Below are 14,005 nucleotides of genomic sequence, written 5' to 3' on the forward strand. Positions count from 1 at the left end.
AATGGGTGCTTTCTGCCTTTGGTTACAGCTGGGTGATCCTCTGCTCAGCACTTGTGGGGCTGCACCTGGAGCATCGCGTCCAGTTCTGGACCCCGCAGAACAAGAGGGACATGGGCATACTGGAGAGGGTCCAACAGAGGGCAGTGAGGATGATGGAGGGCCTGGAGCAGCTCTGCTATGAGGAGAGCAGGCAGCATTCCCCCCCCAGCTTGCTGACCGAGGAAGCACTGCGCGTTTCTGTCGGGGAGCCGGTGTTTCCCTGTAAGCAGCAACGGGAGCTAGAGTGCAGACCCTCTGACAGGTCAGACTGCTGCTTGTCTGTGGGCATTGAAGGATAACACCATGCTTTGGGGTTCTCTGTTGGCATTTCAGTCCCGGTTCCTGCTGCCTGCTTGTCGGTCGGTGCTCGTCTCGGGGTGGAGACAAGGCAACTCCTGTTTTTTCTGTGTGTCACAGCCTGAGAGAGATGCTCCAGCTGCAGCTTCCCACCACTGGTGACAGTGACAAACCTCCCTGTTTTCCCAGGTTGGTAAGTGTTATGGATGAAGGAGGTCTTCACACTGATTTCCTTGTTTACAAAAGAGATTCCAGCTTCTCTCCTGCCAAGTGAAAAGGCAGAGCTGTCTTGTGTTCAGTACCCATTCTCTCTAACGTGTTTACGACCACTCCAATACCTAGGTCATCAGTAAAACAAGACTTCCTCCAGGCATGGGTTGTCCTAGTGATCAGCAATTCAGGGCAGTGGGTGCTCAGGTTCTCACCAGTGCCGTGGTGGTGTGACAGCCAAACACCCCTTTTGGGGTTGCACTCAAACCCCAGACCCTCCCTACTGCCCCTTTGTGCTTAGACCCCTTTATGCTTTCATTCTAGCAAGAAGGAAGCCCAAGAGAAGGTTTATCCAGAAGCTGGTGCTGACATTTCCACCCCATTACAGTCACACACACTTTCAAACAGCCCAAACACATCAGGCCAAAGGGCACCACAAGAATTCAAACAGTTTCAGGCTCTTCTGCAAGTGCTTATCTATGTCACATCTCAGTGTCTTAACAGAATATTTAAGTCGTACATTCAGACACAAAAGCTTTCTCTTCTCCCCACTCTTGACTAACCTGTGTGACCTGAATTAAGCCCAGGTACAAATGTTATAATTTCCAAGGGTGAACTCCAACCTTTCCTGAAGAGTAGCAGAAAGCTGTTATGGGGTGTGTTTTCATATGCCTACTTGCTAAGCTCTGAATTTACAGTATTGTTTATCAGATTTCTCAATATTTACATTCAGTTCCCATTCCAGTAAACAGATGACATATTATATGATACTACTGTTCAAAAACCCCAAGGAAATGAAAAACAGAAACTCTCCATTGGAACAGTAGTGAAACTGCAGCAGCAGCCCACAGACATGAAAGATGCTGGTTTTAGGTCCCTCCCAATGCCTTTTTCCTCTGTTCATTATTTATAGATAACGCACAGTTCGTACGCATTTAGAACAGACACAAACTGTTAGGAACATAGGAATTGCTAGATGGGTTCAGCCTCAATATTTTTAACTCAGAACCTGTCTCCAACAGTGACAATTCCCAGATGCTTTGGAAGAAAGATTTCTGTAATGGATGATAATAGGAAAGCCAGTCTGTAAATCAAATCCTTCCTTACTAGAGGAACGTGGCTTGTGACAAGGAGCATGAGGAGTACAGTCTGCATTTTTGAAACTCAGTTTAGCAAAGCATGAGAAAAAGTTGCTTTTTGCACATGAATGTCTGGAGCTGTGGGAGTCCTGTGCAGCTCTGGCACGCTCCAGTGTCATGGGCACGGAGTGCCCAGGTGAGCACCTCTTATTTAACGTGCTTGAGATTTTTCTTCTCTCAATACAGCAAGGTAACGCCTGTGCCTTCTTTTCTACTTAGCTTTTTTGCAGTGTTTTTTTTCTCTCTCCTGACAGACAAACCTATGGTGCTCAGTGGAGGCATTGCACACGAGCTGGTGGCTGGCCCGAGCACCTTCTCAAGTGGTGCCCCTATGTAGAGTGCCCTTGGTAAAAGCCAAGGCAAAACCCCTTCCTCAGAGGGTGTTTGGTCTACTCTGTAAAAGCAAGGAAGGCAATCTGCAAAAGAAGATGATCCAAGATCTGTGCTGCCTCCTGGATCTACCCATAGGTTTCCTGCTGGTTAAAGCAGCTTCAGAAGAGCCAGCACCTGTGAAAGCAAACTTTTCTCTGTCTGGGGCAGACCCATGTTAGGTGGTTTTGCTCCAGAAAGAGAAAATGTTTCTTGCTTCATCACAAGGAAGTTAAAGTTACCTTTGTATTGCACTTACTGTCCTTAATTAAAATGAATAATTTTACATAATAAATCGAGCCTTGCACCTGCAGTATGCAATGCAGACTGGTCAGAATGTTCATTTTAATTACGCGAAGTTTATTCAACCATGTTAATGCCAGTAACTCCATCTGGCTGGAGCAGCAAGCACAGTTTGGCATTTATTTGCAGGTATGCAAAGATTTGGTTTCTGCAAACTTAAAGCAGATGAGCCATCTGAGGGAATTTGATCACGGTGTTTGATCTACCAAATTAATTGTAATCCCTGAGAACCTGATAATAGCAAATAAAGCTGTATCAACCTCACCTAGCTCAGAGTCATATAGGGGTGTTTCCAGCATACAGCTGAACTTAGTTTAGAACCAGTTTTGGCAATGACTCTACCACAATAACCCACACCACAAGGAGTTAAACGAATGAGACAGGGGATTTTAAGTATTAGCTGTGGCTGAATTTTAATGTGATATTTTTTCATAGCACAGAAGAGCTGCTAAGCAATTCTCTTTAAAGACCAGCTTTGAGCTCAGACATGAAGAGGTGCAGTGTGCCATTCTGTGAGCGGTGACTTCTCCTGGCAGGCTGTACTCGCTGTTTGTAGGCTTTATTTTAAAGTATCCCTGTGTGAAGTGATTGTAGGAGAGGCTCTGCCATGACACGCTTTAGCAAGACACTCCTTGTCTTACTACAGAGAGCAAACACAGACCCCATCTGTGTTGTTATTATTCTGTTTCTTGGTGTGTATTTGTTTATTTTCTGTTAAGAGCAGAAGTTTTCTTCTTTCCCAGCGCACAGAGGAAGGCAAACCATCCAGACAGACACATCTGCAGGGGTGGCCAAGCCCTTGGTACGAGCTCCTTCATTCTGCAGCTGGCCTTTCCAGCATCTGCAGGGACGAGGGGGCAATCTGAGAGAGCTGCGTGTTACTTTTTAAGGGAATGAGCAAATGTACAACCTCATTAACATGAGTTACTGCTGCGAAATAGCCAGGAGATATGCAAAGAAGAAGCAGGTTGGCAGGCCTTTGTGCTTTGCGTGCCAAATGTATATGGAGCTGAAGAGGTTGCCATGAAAAGGAAACTTCTTGCATATTGATTTACTGTGCGAGTGCCTAACCATAAACCAGAAATACTTTAGTGGTTAGGAAATACTGAGATATAGTATGTATTTCTCTGATGATAAAGTAAATTCTTCCTTTTATAATAGTATCTCCTGCAAAGCTTCTTTTTAAAGCAGTCAGTCCACTAGATATACAGCAGGTACAGGATAGGGAGAGCTCGGCTTTCTGAAGGCCACTGCAGACAGAGTCCCTAGTCCTGGTATCTGTGGCTAATCTCACAAGCATTTGCACAGACTTTGCCCAAGATGTGAGATTTACAATATAAACCATAATACAGAACAGCCTCTTTATCAGCTGTCTGCTGCAGCCTGTGGTTTACCTCACAAAAAAAAAAAAAAAAAAAATAAAGAGGAGTTTTGGTGCTTTGTTCTCAGCTGATTTTGTGGGAAGCAGAAAACTCAGTTGGTTTTGGTGCTCAGCTTACTGTAAGCTCCAGCACGCTTCACCACAAAGCTCCTACTCTTCCATTAGGGAGCCTCAAGGCATGAGAAGCAGCAGTGAAATCGCCTGTCACTCACGGGACATAGTGGCCATGTAAACAAGCACCTCTTGTAAATGGCTTTTTTGTGCAAGGTGTTGCTCAGACCACAGGCACCGTGTCCCACCAGGCACCCCCAGACCCTCAGGGGGGCTGCAGGAGGGCACAGCAAGACACCCACTGCCACAGCCTGGAGATGGTGACGGGAGCTACCTGCAGCACGTGCCGCAGGGGCAGGCTGGTGGCAAACTCATTTCCAGGGCCCTTGGAGACGATTCAGGCAGGAAATTATGTCCCTGAAAGAGATGCCACTGTGGAGTGAAACGGTGGGAAAATAACCAGTGCTAATGGCGGCTTGGTCAGTTAAACTTGCAGACTTCATTACTGCTGCTCCAGTCTTCGTGGAAGCTGTGAGGATCCTGAAGCTGGCACATGGATGGGTCTGGAGCATCCATACATGGACTGCTGTTTGAGCTGTGAGGTGATGATGATGCAAGAATGGAGGCACAGTCTCTGAAGGAGGGGGGAGGGATGGAGGAGGATAAGGAGGCTGAGCCAGGTCTCTGGATGGGTATTGGGATTAGGCATTGTAAAGGATGGATGGAGCAGGCTGCACGCAGCTGTGTGTCCTCAGAGAGGGCAGACTCTTTCCATCCCCAGCATGGCAGAAAACACACGATGGAAAAAGTCTTGAAAGAGAGGAAGGAAGGGATCTGGTTTGGATCATTGCTGTGGCGATGTCTGCAGAATAAGGTCAGCATTGTGCTGGAGGAGAAAAAAATAATAATGCCTAGTGTGTGTCAGCCTCGGCAGAGATGGGCTGCTGCCTGGGGCCCATCGCTGCCCCTGCTTTGGTCTGTGCTCACACTCAGAGCTTCCTGGAGAGGAGGAGCATCCCCATCCCCATCCCCATCCCCATCCCCATCCCCATCCCCATCCCCATCCCCATCCCCATCCCCATCCCCATCCCCATCCCCATCCCCATCCCCATCCCCATCATCTCCATCCCCATCCCCATCCCCATCATCTCCATCCCCATCCCCATCCCCATCATCTCCATCCCCATCCCCATCCCCATCCCCATCCCCATCCCCAACCCCATCGCCATCCCCATCCCCATCATCTCCATCCCCATCCCCATCCCCATCCCCATCCCCATCCCCATCATCTCCATCCCCATCCCCATCCCCAACCCCATCCCCATCCCCATCCCCATCCCTATCCTCATCCCCATCCCCACAGCAGCCCCAGCAGGGCAGGGGGACACCTGCGTGTTTCTGGGGTGAAGTGTCCCAGGTTTTGTTAACTGCTGCAGGAGTGGAGATGGACCTTTCTGACATGAGATCCTGTTCCCCCCTGCAGTGGGTCCCTCTCTCTGGGCCTTCACAATGGACCCTCTGCCACGGGGACATCTCACCCTTTCGCTCCATGTGTGTCTTCCCCAGCGTCTGTGGGAGGCAGATTTGTTGGCAGGACACACGGGATGAGGGAAGATGAGCATTTCTGCTTTTGTGGCAGCTGTGGGCTGGTGGCTGGCTGCTGCGACATTCCCCTGTATCTCAGTGATTATTTTTGTTTAATACGTTGCCGTTCTATGTTTATTTTGCAGGTGTTTATTTTGGAAAGGGCTCTGTTTACACGTCTGTTTTTATGCGACACCCACATATGGAGATGTTTGCTTTGCCGGGACCTCACATTCCTCCCCGCACACACAACACACACATCCCAGCTGGGACAAGTGGGGGGTCCCTTCGCTCCCAGGTCCCCACCAGCCAGCCCCCGTCCCTCCCTCGGGCAGCTGGGACAAAGCACGGTCACGCTGCAAAATGTTTCCAGCCAAAGAGTGTCCAAAGGCTCTCAAAGTGCAGTCCCCACCACCCTGCATGTCAGAGGACGGATGTTATGTCCCTCACATTTAAGGCACCTCGGTCACAGCACTGCAGAAGCCCCTTCTTCCTCTCCTGGCCCACGGTCACCCTCTCATGGTGGCCACAGGTCAGCCGGAGCATCCCCTCACGTTGGAGCTGCACGAGCACAGATCCCACTGCAATTCTTCCTCATCTCCATGCTGAGGTGTTGGACAAGCAGGTAAATGGTATTTCCGTGCCCAGCCTGCAGGGTCAGGCAGAAAAGCTTAGCTATTTCTTCAGAGGCATTGCACACTGGGTTGCGCCCTCCCTGCCAGCTAAAAAAGCAGAATGAGGATGTACCAGGCGTCAGCCGCTCTCTCATTTACATCATCTGTCCCACCAAAAACCACGGGTGACGTTTCTAGGAAAGGGGAAATAATATTCATTCAAGTTCTGCTGGCAGGTGAGCTGACTTCCTCTTCTGAGCAACTTCTGCCCGTTGTTGGCGGCACCACCATTCAGCTGGCGGCTGCCAGGCATGTCTGAGGAGAAATTCATGTTTTCGTGGCCTCTTGCCCTACGTGTGGTCCCTCTCTGACACAGTGCCACCATCCTTTGCCCTTTGACAGCGGTCTCTGTCAGTTTCACCAGGGCTTTAAAGACGGGAAATGCAGCCGGTCACTTGAGGGCATTGTAGGCCTCTCCAGAACAGAGCCTTGGAGGAAGCTCAGGAAGGGCCTTGCGAGGTTTGCCTCACAGCAGAGGAATACACAATAAATCCTCCAGAGGAAATCCCAACAGACACCTGTACAGATTGCACAGGTGGATCCTGAGGTGTGATAATGTAAAAACCAGTCGTTTCTTGTTCTGTGTTCTTACGCAGTCACACAGGTACGTGTGTTGCATGGGTAACGCAGTCAAAAAGTCATTTGACTGAATGCGCATCTGTCCTACAAAGGCAGTGCGTGTACGTATTTAATGCCACTCAAGCCAGCAAAGTACACATTATTTGTCTTCTTCCTTTATAACACAGGCTGTTACTAAAAAACAGAGAGGGAGAACTTTCTTCTGACAACCTCCTTTGGCCAGACAGGGCCGTGTCCCAGACCCCGGGTCTGCGCAGAGCCTACAGCCCTGCACACCGATGGTGGCAGAGGACATGGGCTGCCTCCTGAGAGTCACCTCCTGTCCACAGGTGTGGGTTTGTGGGTTGTAGTGACACACAGGAGTGACAAACTGGCGTTTAGTGGATTCTGCCTGGGGAATCCAAACAGCCTTGAACCATGCAGCAAGCAACCTCAGTCCTTACCTCACTGGCATTTCGTATCCTTACACTCTCTAAGGCTGAGAAGTCCATTTACAAAAGCCAAAGTCCAAAACCACAGAAATAATTAGGCACCTCAAGTAGTCCCTAGCTGAGCAGAGGGCACCCACAACCACAGATGAGGTCCTGAAAACCCTTCTTGGCCTGTCCCGGTCTGACACCACTAAGACAATGGCATGGGCTCTTCTATGTGGAAGACCTCAACCCAGTAGCCCTCAGAGCACCTCCAGCTAAGTGGACAGGGGAAGTGGGGGTAATATATAATTGTATATTAATCTAAATTATATATATATAATATGTTAAATATAATTTGTATAGTTCATTTTTATTTTATATAATCTGTATATTTTATGCCCACTTAATCTTTAAATACTCTTAGGTCATGGAAATCCTTATAATTTGATATTTGTGAGAGTCTGCCTGACTGTTGACCGGCGCATTAAAATTCTTTGTTTAATCTTGCCACAGAGCTCATGAAAATAAAAGCAGGAGTACATTTACATTCATCTGCCTCCCATCCCTGTCTGCTTAGATAAATGAAATGAGTACAGGGAAGCCAACAGCCAGGAAATTCAAGAGTGGCAAGGTCAGGATTTGAAAACTATATGGGAGTTCAGAAATGAGAGATGGAGCATTTATTCTTGATGTGCTCACGCAGGTTCACACAGCATTATAGTCCTCTCATTTTTTTGTGAAGGGTTCATAGGTCTCTGCTGCCCAGTGAAGATCCTGCTGATAGCCTGATGTTTCAGGAGTGCTCACAGTGCAAGTCAGAGAGCCTTAAAGTGGTCCCCAGCTGATTTTCAGACTGCACAGAGAAAAGCAGTGAGGGCTCTTGAATACAAAAGATGTGATGCCTGCTCAGTCATGAAGACCTGATAAAAATGTGGACATATTCTCAGTTTTTCCTTCTTCTATTTATTTATTTTTTTTTTAATGAAAATGCACTGATTATAAAAATGGCAGTTTCCTAGAGAGGGATGAAGTCAGGTGCAAAAACGAACTAATGAATGGCAGCCTGTGGGTGCTTCGCTTGGTGCCATGGTGCCCTGCTCAAGCGGGTGCCCCCTTGCCAGGTGGACAAACCAGCGTCCCCATAGCCCCTGCAGGAGCCCTTGTCTTTGCCCTTGCTATCCCTGCCACCCTCGTGCCGCTCCACACAGGTGCCCCTGGGGAGGACAACCTGTCCCCTGCTCCCCTGGACACCTAGCACCTCAGCTCAGTGATACGGGGATGTCCCCTTTAGGGCTTTAGGGTCTGTCATTAAACGTATCTTTAAAAATATTTCAAGGTAATATAGTTAAAGCCTGTTTCAGACCATTACTGGAGAGCTCTAAGACTTGGAGATTGGAAAAAGACTGAGTTATGCTGGTTCCAAGGTAAAGGGATGCAAAAATGAGGATTTTAATAAGATTTCTCATTACAAAGTTTTCTCACTTTGTTCAACTTCTGCTGTGTTCACATCACTTCTTTAATTTTTTAATATGAATTTACTTTGCAGAAACACTTGCTCCCCTTTCTCTGCAAGCCCCACCTGTGTTCAGATGCACTTTTTTGGCTCAGAAATAGGGCAGCTTTTGTTCTCTGTTTTCAGACTTGGAGTGTTTGCAAAACACTTAGTGACAATAGACAGATCTTAGTTAATTACTGAAGAAAGATTGAATACAGACAGATCTTAGTTAATTACTGAAGAAAGATTGAATACGTGGTTTGTTTGTTTGTTTGTTGGTGGTTTTTTTTCTTTAATATTCTTGCAAATATGCCCCACGCCTGTATTTCAAGCATTGTACTTGTTAGTCACTCAGGCCCTTATCCAACAACTTTTCATGTCAGTGGAAAGGCTGACTCTGGCTTCAGGGGCTGCTGGATTAGGCATTACAGTGCAATAGCACTGACCCTTGCAAGATTTTTTAAGCTGCTCTTACTCGCCTTATCCTGAGGTATGGACCTGTTTGCATCCCTGTCTCCTTGCATAAGAGGGACTTGGCTCAGCAGGAACCCTGCCTCATCTCACTTGGGCCCTGGCACCGCGTTCCTCATTGCAACTCGGTTTCCTAAATTCTAATCAGGAGGGCTTTTCACTACTGCTCCAGATGGGAGCTGTTCCCTGACAGCAAAACGATATAAAATAAGCAGATGTACGGCCGTGCAGTCTCGCAGAGCAGCCAGCAGTGGCTGGAAAACCTTTGTAAAGGCTTGTGCCGCCCACCTCCGCACACTCCGCGGTGACGTCCTCCAGCAGCCACCTCCGGCTGGGACAGCTCTCCCGAGCTGCTGCCGACAGCACAGACAGGGGGGTGGGTGCAGCAGCAAGTGCCTGCTGAAGGGCTGAAACATGCCAAACTGTGTCCTCGGGGCTTTCAGGTTGCGGGGTCAGAACCTGAATTAACTGGCCAACATGGGCTGGGGCAGATGAAAACTGGACGCAGGTCTTGAGCCAGCTCTCCAAAACCACACCTAGCCTGGTCCTCGGGAAAAGGGACCAGATGGTCAGAGACCTCGGCAGGGTGACCCTTAAGGCCAGTTGTTTCTCCTCACCATGTTATTTACGATGATCCTGGGGGCTGTGTAATGCACTCTCATCCCACCTGCCCTCGGGCTGCAGGGGTTACCCCTGCTATAGGACGTACTGCGCTGGCTATAGCAATGTCCAGCTGGCAAGAGCACCTGCGTTTGTCCGAGCACTGTGTGCCTTGCATACACACTGGAGACAAGACACAGCCTCTTAAATCAGTTAAGTATGTCAGTGCAGCGGAGTTGGGTTAAATCACCTTTAAAAATATGAATCTGGATATGTTTCCACCCTTCTTTGTCCAAAATCTGTCTCTAGCTATGGTGAGCTAAGTAGTGAGTGTGTGTGTGGAAAAAAACCAAATTGCTTCCAAATGTTTCAAGGATGTTCATAAACACTGTCTATATAAAGAAACCTCTCATAAATATCCCTGAGATGTTACCAGTAACCTATGATATAATTCACTTACTCAAATCAGAATCTGACTTGCAGTCATAACTCTATGGCCTGAACCACTGCAAATGTAAAGAGTATTTAGATGGAGCAATGTTTTCCTCGGGATTCTTGAGATCTCTCGGGGTTACTTGTTGCTTTGGGTACCAGCATTAATCCCTTCAGATACAAGAGTTGCCATGTTCCTGTCCCACAGTCTTTCATCCTGTTATTGATTACATCTGGATTTGCTTCACTGGGCAGGAAAAGCTAACAAGGAAGGAGATAACTTTGTGTGTTCAAGGAGCTTGCAGGGGATGGGAGCTGCCTCACATTATTTTACATTTCTGCAACAGGGTCTCTGGCAGTACCACTGCTGAAAATAACCACCCTGCTTCATACTGAGACAGCAGAGCACCAGGCTGGGGACCACATCCAAGATCTCAGCAGGTCTGCAGGTCTGTTACCTTTGTTCTGACCCAATTTCACTGGGCTGCCCATTATTTGGAGAGAAAATAGTGAGAACTGTTAAGCCTTAACTTCAAAATGAAGAGCATGGAGCAGCATCTGGCACCTAACACAACCTCTCCATAGACATTGCCTGAGAGACCTTTAAGCAGCAAAAACCCCTAAGAAAAGAAAGTTGAGCTGTAGGTGAAAATAGCCGCAAAACTGAGGCAGACCATCTGCCTGGAGAGCATTAAAAATGACAACCGGCCTTCCCATTTACATTGCCTCTTGTTTCTTTCAGAGGAGAGTGTACTACCAGTTCATGCAAGATGCTGAGTGGCTCAATCTCTTCTTGGTGGCAACAAAACCACCTGAAACCCTGGGGCTTCCCTTTGAAGAGTGCTCCAGGAAACACAAACATTGAGGAAACACTCCTCCATGCCCAAGACAGGCTTGAGCTACTGCCTGGGAGTACATTTTGTGCTGGAGAACAGCCCAGGGACGTGCAGTGGGCTGCGCACCCCAGCAGAGCCTGTCCCAGCTCCAGCACTGTTATTAATGGCCTGTTATTAATGGCCTGTTATTAATGGTCACTACGTAGAAGGGAGCAAACCAGGCCAATAGCTTCTTCAACATGCAAAATACTTCAGGATACCGAGACCTCTTCTAAAGTCTCTGCCTTCATTGTATTACCCTGGTGTTGTTGAAAATGCAGTAGCTCACTTGAAGATTCGTTTTTTTCTTGCCTACTTTCCAGTTTCGGTATTTTTGACACCTTGTGGCTAATTTCACACTACTTTGGGGTTTTGTGAGTTCCAGCAGGACTTGTAGAGTGAGGTGGCAGGATCAGGAGCACAGCTGGCTCAGTTACCTTGTGCACTGGCAGAACACCAGGCTGGGGAGCGCATCCAGGATCTGTTATGCTGTATATTAACAGGAATGGAAGACAGCTCCTCTTTCTCTATTTGCCAGTCAAATCAGGATTTCTTTGAGCATGCTGTTTTTCTGAGCATGTCTTCAGCTTCATCCCTGGACATCTTCAAAAGCCATCTAGGCACGGTTCTGGGCAGCCTGCTCTAGGTGGCCATGCTTGAGCAGGGGGGATAGACCAGATGGCCACCAGAGGTCCCTGCCAACATTAATCATTTTGTGATTTATCTTTCCTCTCGAAATGCCCCCCAAGTTGCTTTTGAAACCACTGCACAAATCCAGTCTGACTGGCAGAAGGGTGGAAATTTCAAGAAGACCAAGTTCTCCCATGCTTTGTGATAACTGGTTGCTTGTTGAAGAAACCAAAATTAATGATCTCTCACCCAAGGATGCACAGGGAGAGGTCAGGACTTCTTCACTCAGTTTAATCAGTTAGGACACACTGCTGGATTGGCCGTGGAGTATGCAATGAAGTCCAGGGTCGCTACCAGCATCATTTCTGGTCCAGCTAGCATGACCAAAACTGCCAACATGAAGTTGAAGATAGGGCATAACTGGCCTAGAGGCCCTGAGGATGAGCTGGGGGCCCCTTGGGGGCACTTTGGAAATAGAAGAGAATAGAAGAGAAAACTGAGAGGATTTTGGAGCTGTTTGTAGGTATGGGGGAAATCTGGGAGCCTTGCAGTGAAGGGTTGTTGTGTACGCAGAGCAGGTCTGGAGTCACTGCAGTGGGGAACACAAGGGCCACATGATGAGGCTCTAGAGGAAACCAGGTTTCACTCTTGGTTCTCGGAACAACTTATTTAAAGTGAAGATTACTGCTGTTTTGGAAATTGTAATGTGGGACTCCTGCTACCCTAAGCAGATGGCTAGAGCAACACCATATAGGCAGATCCAATTTATCAGCAATACTTAATCACCATCTCCAAATAACACTTCAATAATCAGACAACAGTGAGTTTGTCTGGGCAATGTAGGGATATTTTTTTCCGTTTCTTTGTCCCATTTCATAGCAAAATTGATTTATTTTAACAAGTAGTGGGAACCAGAGCTTCTGCTGATCCTAAGAGCTTTCACCGTTGCATCTACTAGCATTATTTTCATTTTAGCAATGCATTTCTAATGGCTTGTCTGCTTTGCTGGCTGTTTTCAAAATCAAAGGTAATGAACATAAAGTGAGAGAATGACTTTTTTCCTTTTGTTTTGGCTTTCCCCCCTTCTTTTGATCAGCTCCCTCCATCTGGTCCTTGCCTGTCAGTGTCAGGGTGGCACTGACTGTCCTCTGTAGATGCAGTTTATTGTGTACCCTCAATTTTACTGCTCTATGTTTATTGTTGCTAATTCACCAAGGACCTTGAAATCCAATAAAATTTGCCCCTTGGCAATGTGAAAATCTCCCTCATCCAACTTATTCTCCAACACAGAATTTCCAGGAGATGAATCCAGGCTCCTTTTATACTGTTTTTGTTTTTGCATTGCCTAGTTATGAAACGTTGCATGACAACATTTTAAAATGGTGACTAATTACCAGCCTAGTGAAACTTGCTCCTTTCGCCTTTTAGGAATGAATTCTCCTGCTTTTTTTCCAGGACAGAAGTACCTTTCAGTAAAACAACTCAAGAGAGAAAACACTGCAGGTAGTTAAGAGAAGTCAAATACTCAAGCTGTTTCTCCCCATCATAGTGGACTGTAGCTTCAAGGAATCAATGCCGTTTGCCAAATACTTCACTTATCTTGAAAAGGAAAGTTTTGAGTCTTGTGTATCAGCCCAGCAGTAGGGTGCATGGGGAGATGCATCTTCACCTCCCTTTGTGTCCTCAGGGAAGTACTTGGGGGACAGGCAGGATGTAATTGGGTTCAGTAAGGACCACTGCTCCATACCCTTATGGCTCTTTAGAAAATAATTTTTGGCTCAGCCACTCTGATTGGAGCTGAAGGGAACGGTGCTGAGAAGCCAGGTGGGCTTCCCGTTCCCCAGGCATTTCCATCTCACCCTAGCTGGAGTTTGCTTGTCCATTCAGCTCTTCCTCTCTGACACTGTGACACGTTAGCAATGTCATCGTCACCAGGTTTCACCAGCACAATGGGCCACATTAAATAAAAACACCCTCAGGCTTGGTCCTTGAGGAGCTCTGCTGGGGTCTGCTTGCCAGCCCCGTCTGGGCTCAGCAAGTTGTTGCTCACCAGCCAGTTCCTCCTCACTCACAAGCTTGCACTAATTTGTGTCATCTCTGTTTTAACCAGTGATTTCCCATATCGTGACACATTGGCTGGTTTAGCAGCATGTAGGTAAATCTCTTTCCCTTCAGCTAGTAAAGTTCTTTTGAAAGAAAGAACTTCTACCATCAAAAAAGTATGTTTCTATCAAAAATAGCTAGTGGCTTAGTTGGACACATCTGTTTGGTAAAGGTATGGGCTTGTATTCTTTTCCTCTGTGCTTGTTCTTCCCTTAAAAATTTGATTTATGCTTTGCATGCTACGCAGACCATATAAAGTGCCCCCCTATTTGTATTACTTACAGTCCTTTTGTTACAGACAGCCTGAAGCACCCTGCAGTAGAAACAGTTGTTAGAAATACATGCTGCCAGACTTACCAT

The sequence above is a fragment of the Anser anser genome, assembly GCF_964211835.1.
Source record: "Anser anser genome assembly, chromosome: 2".
NCBI lineage: Eukaryota > Metazoa > Chordata > Aves > Anseriformes > Anatidae > Anser > Anser anser.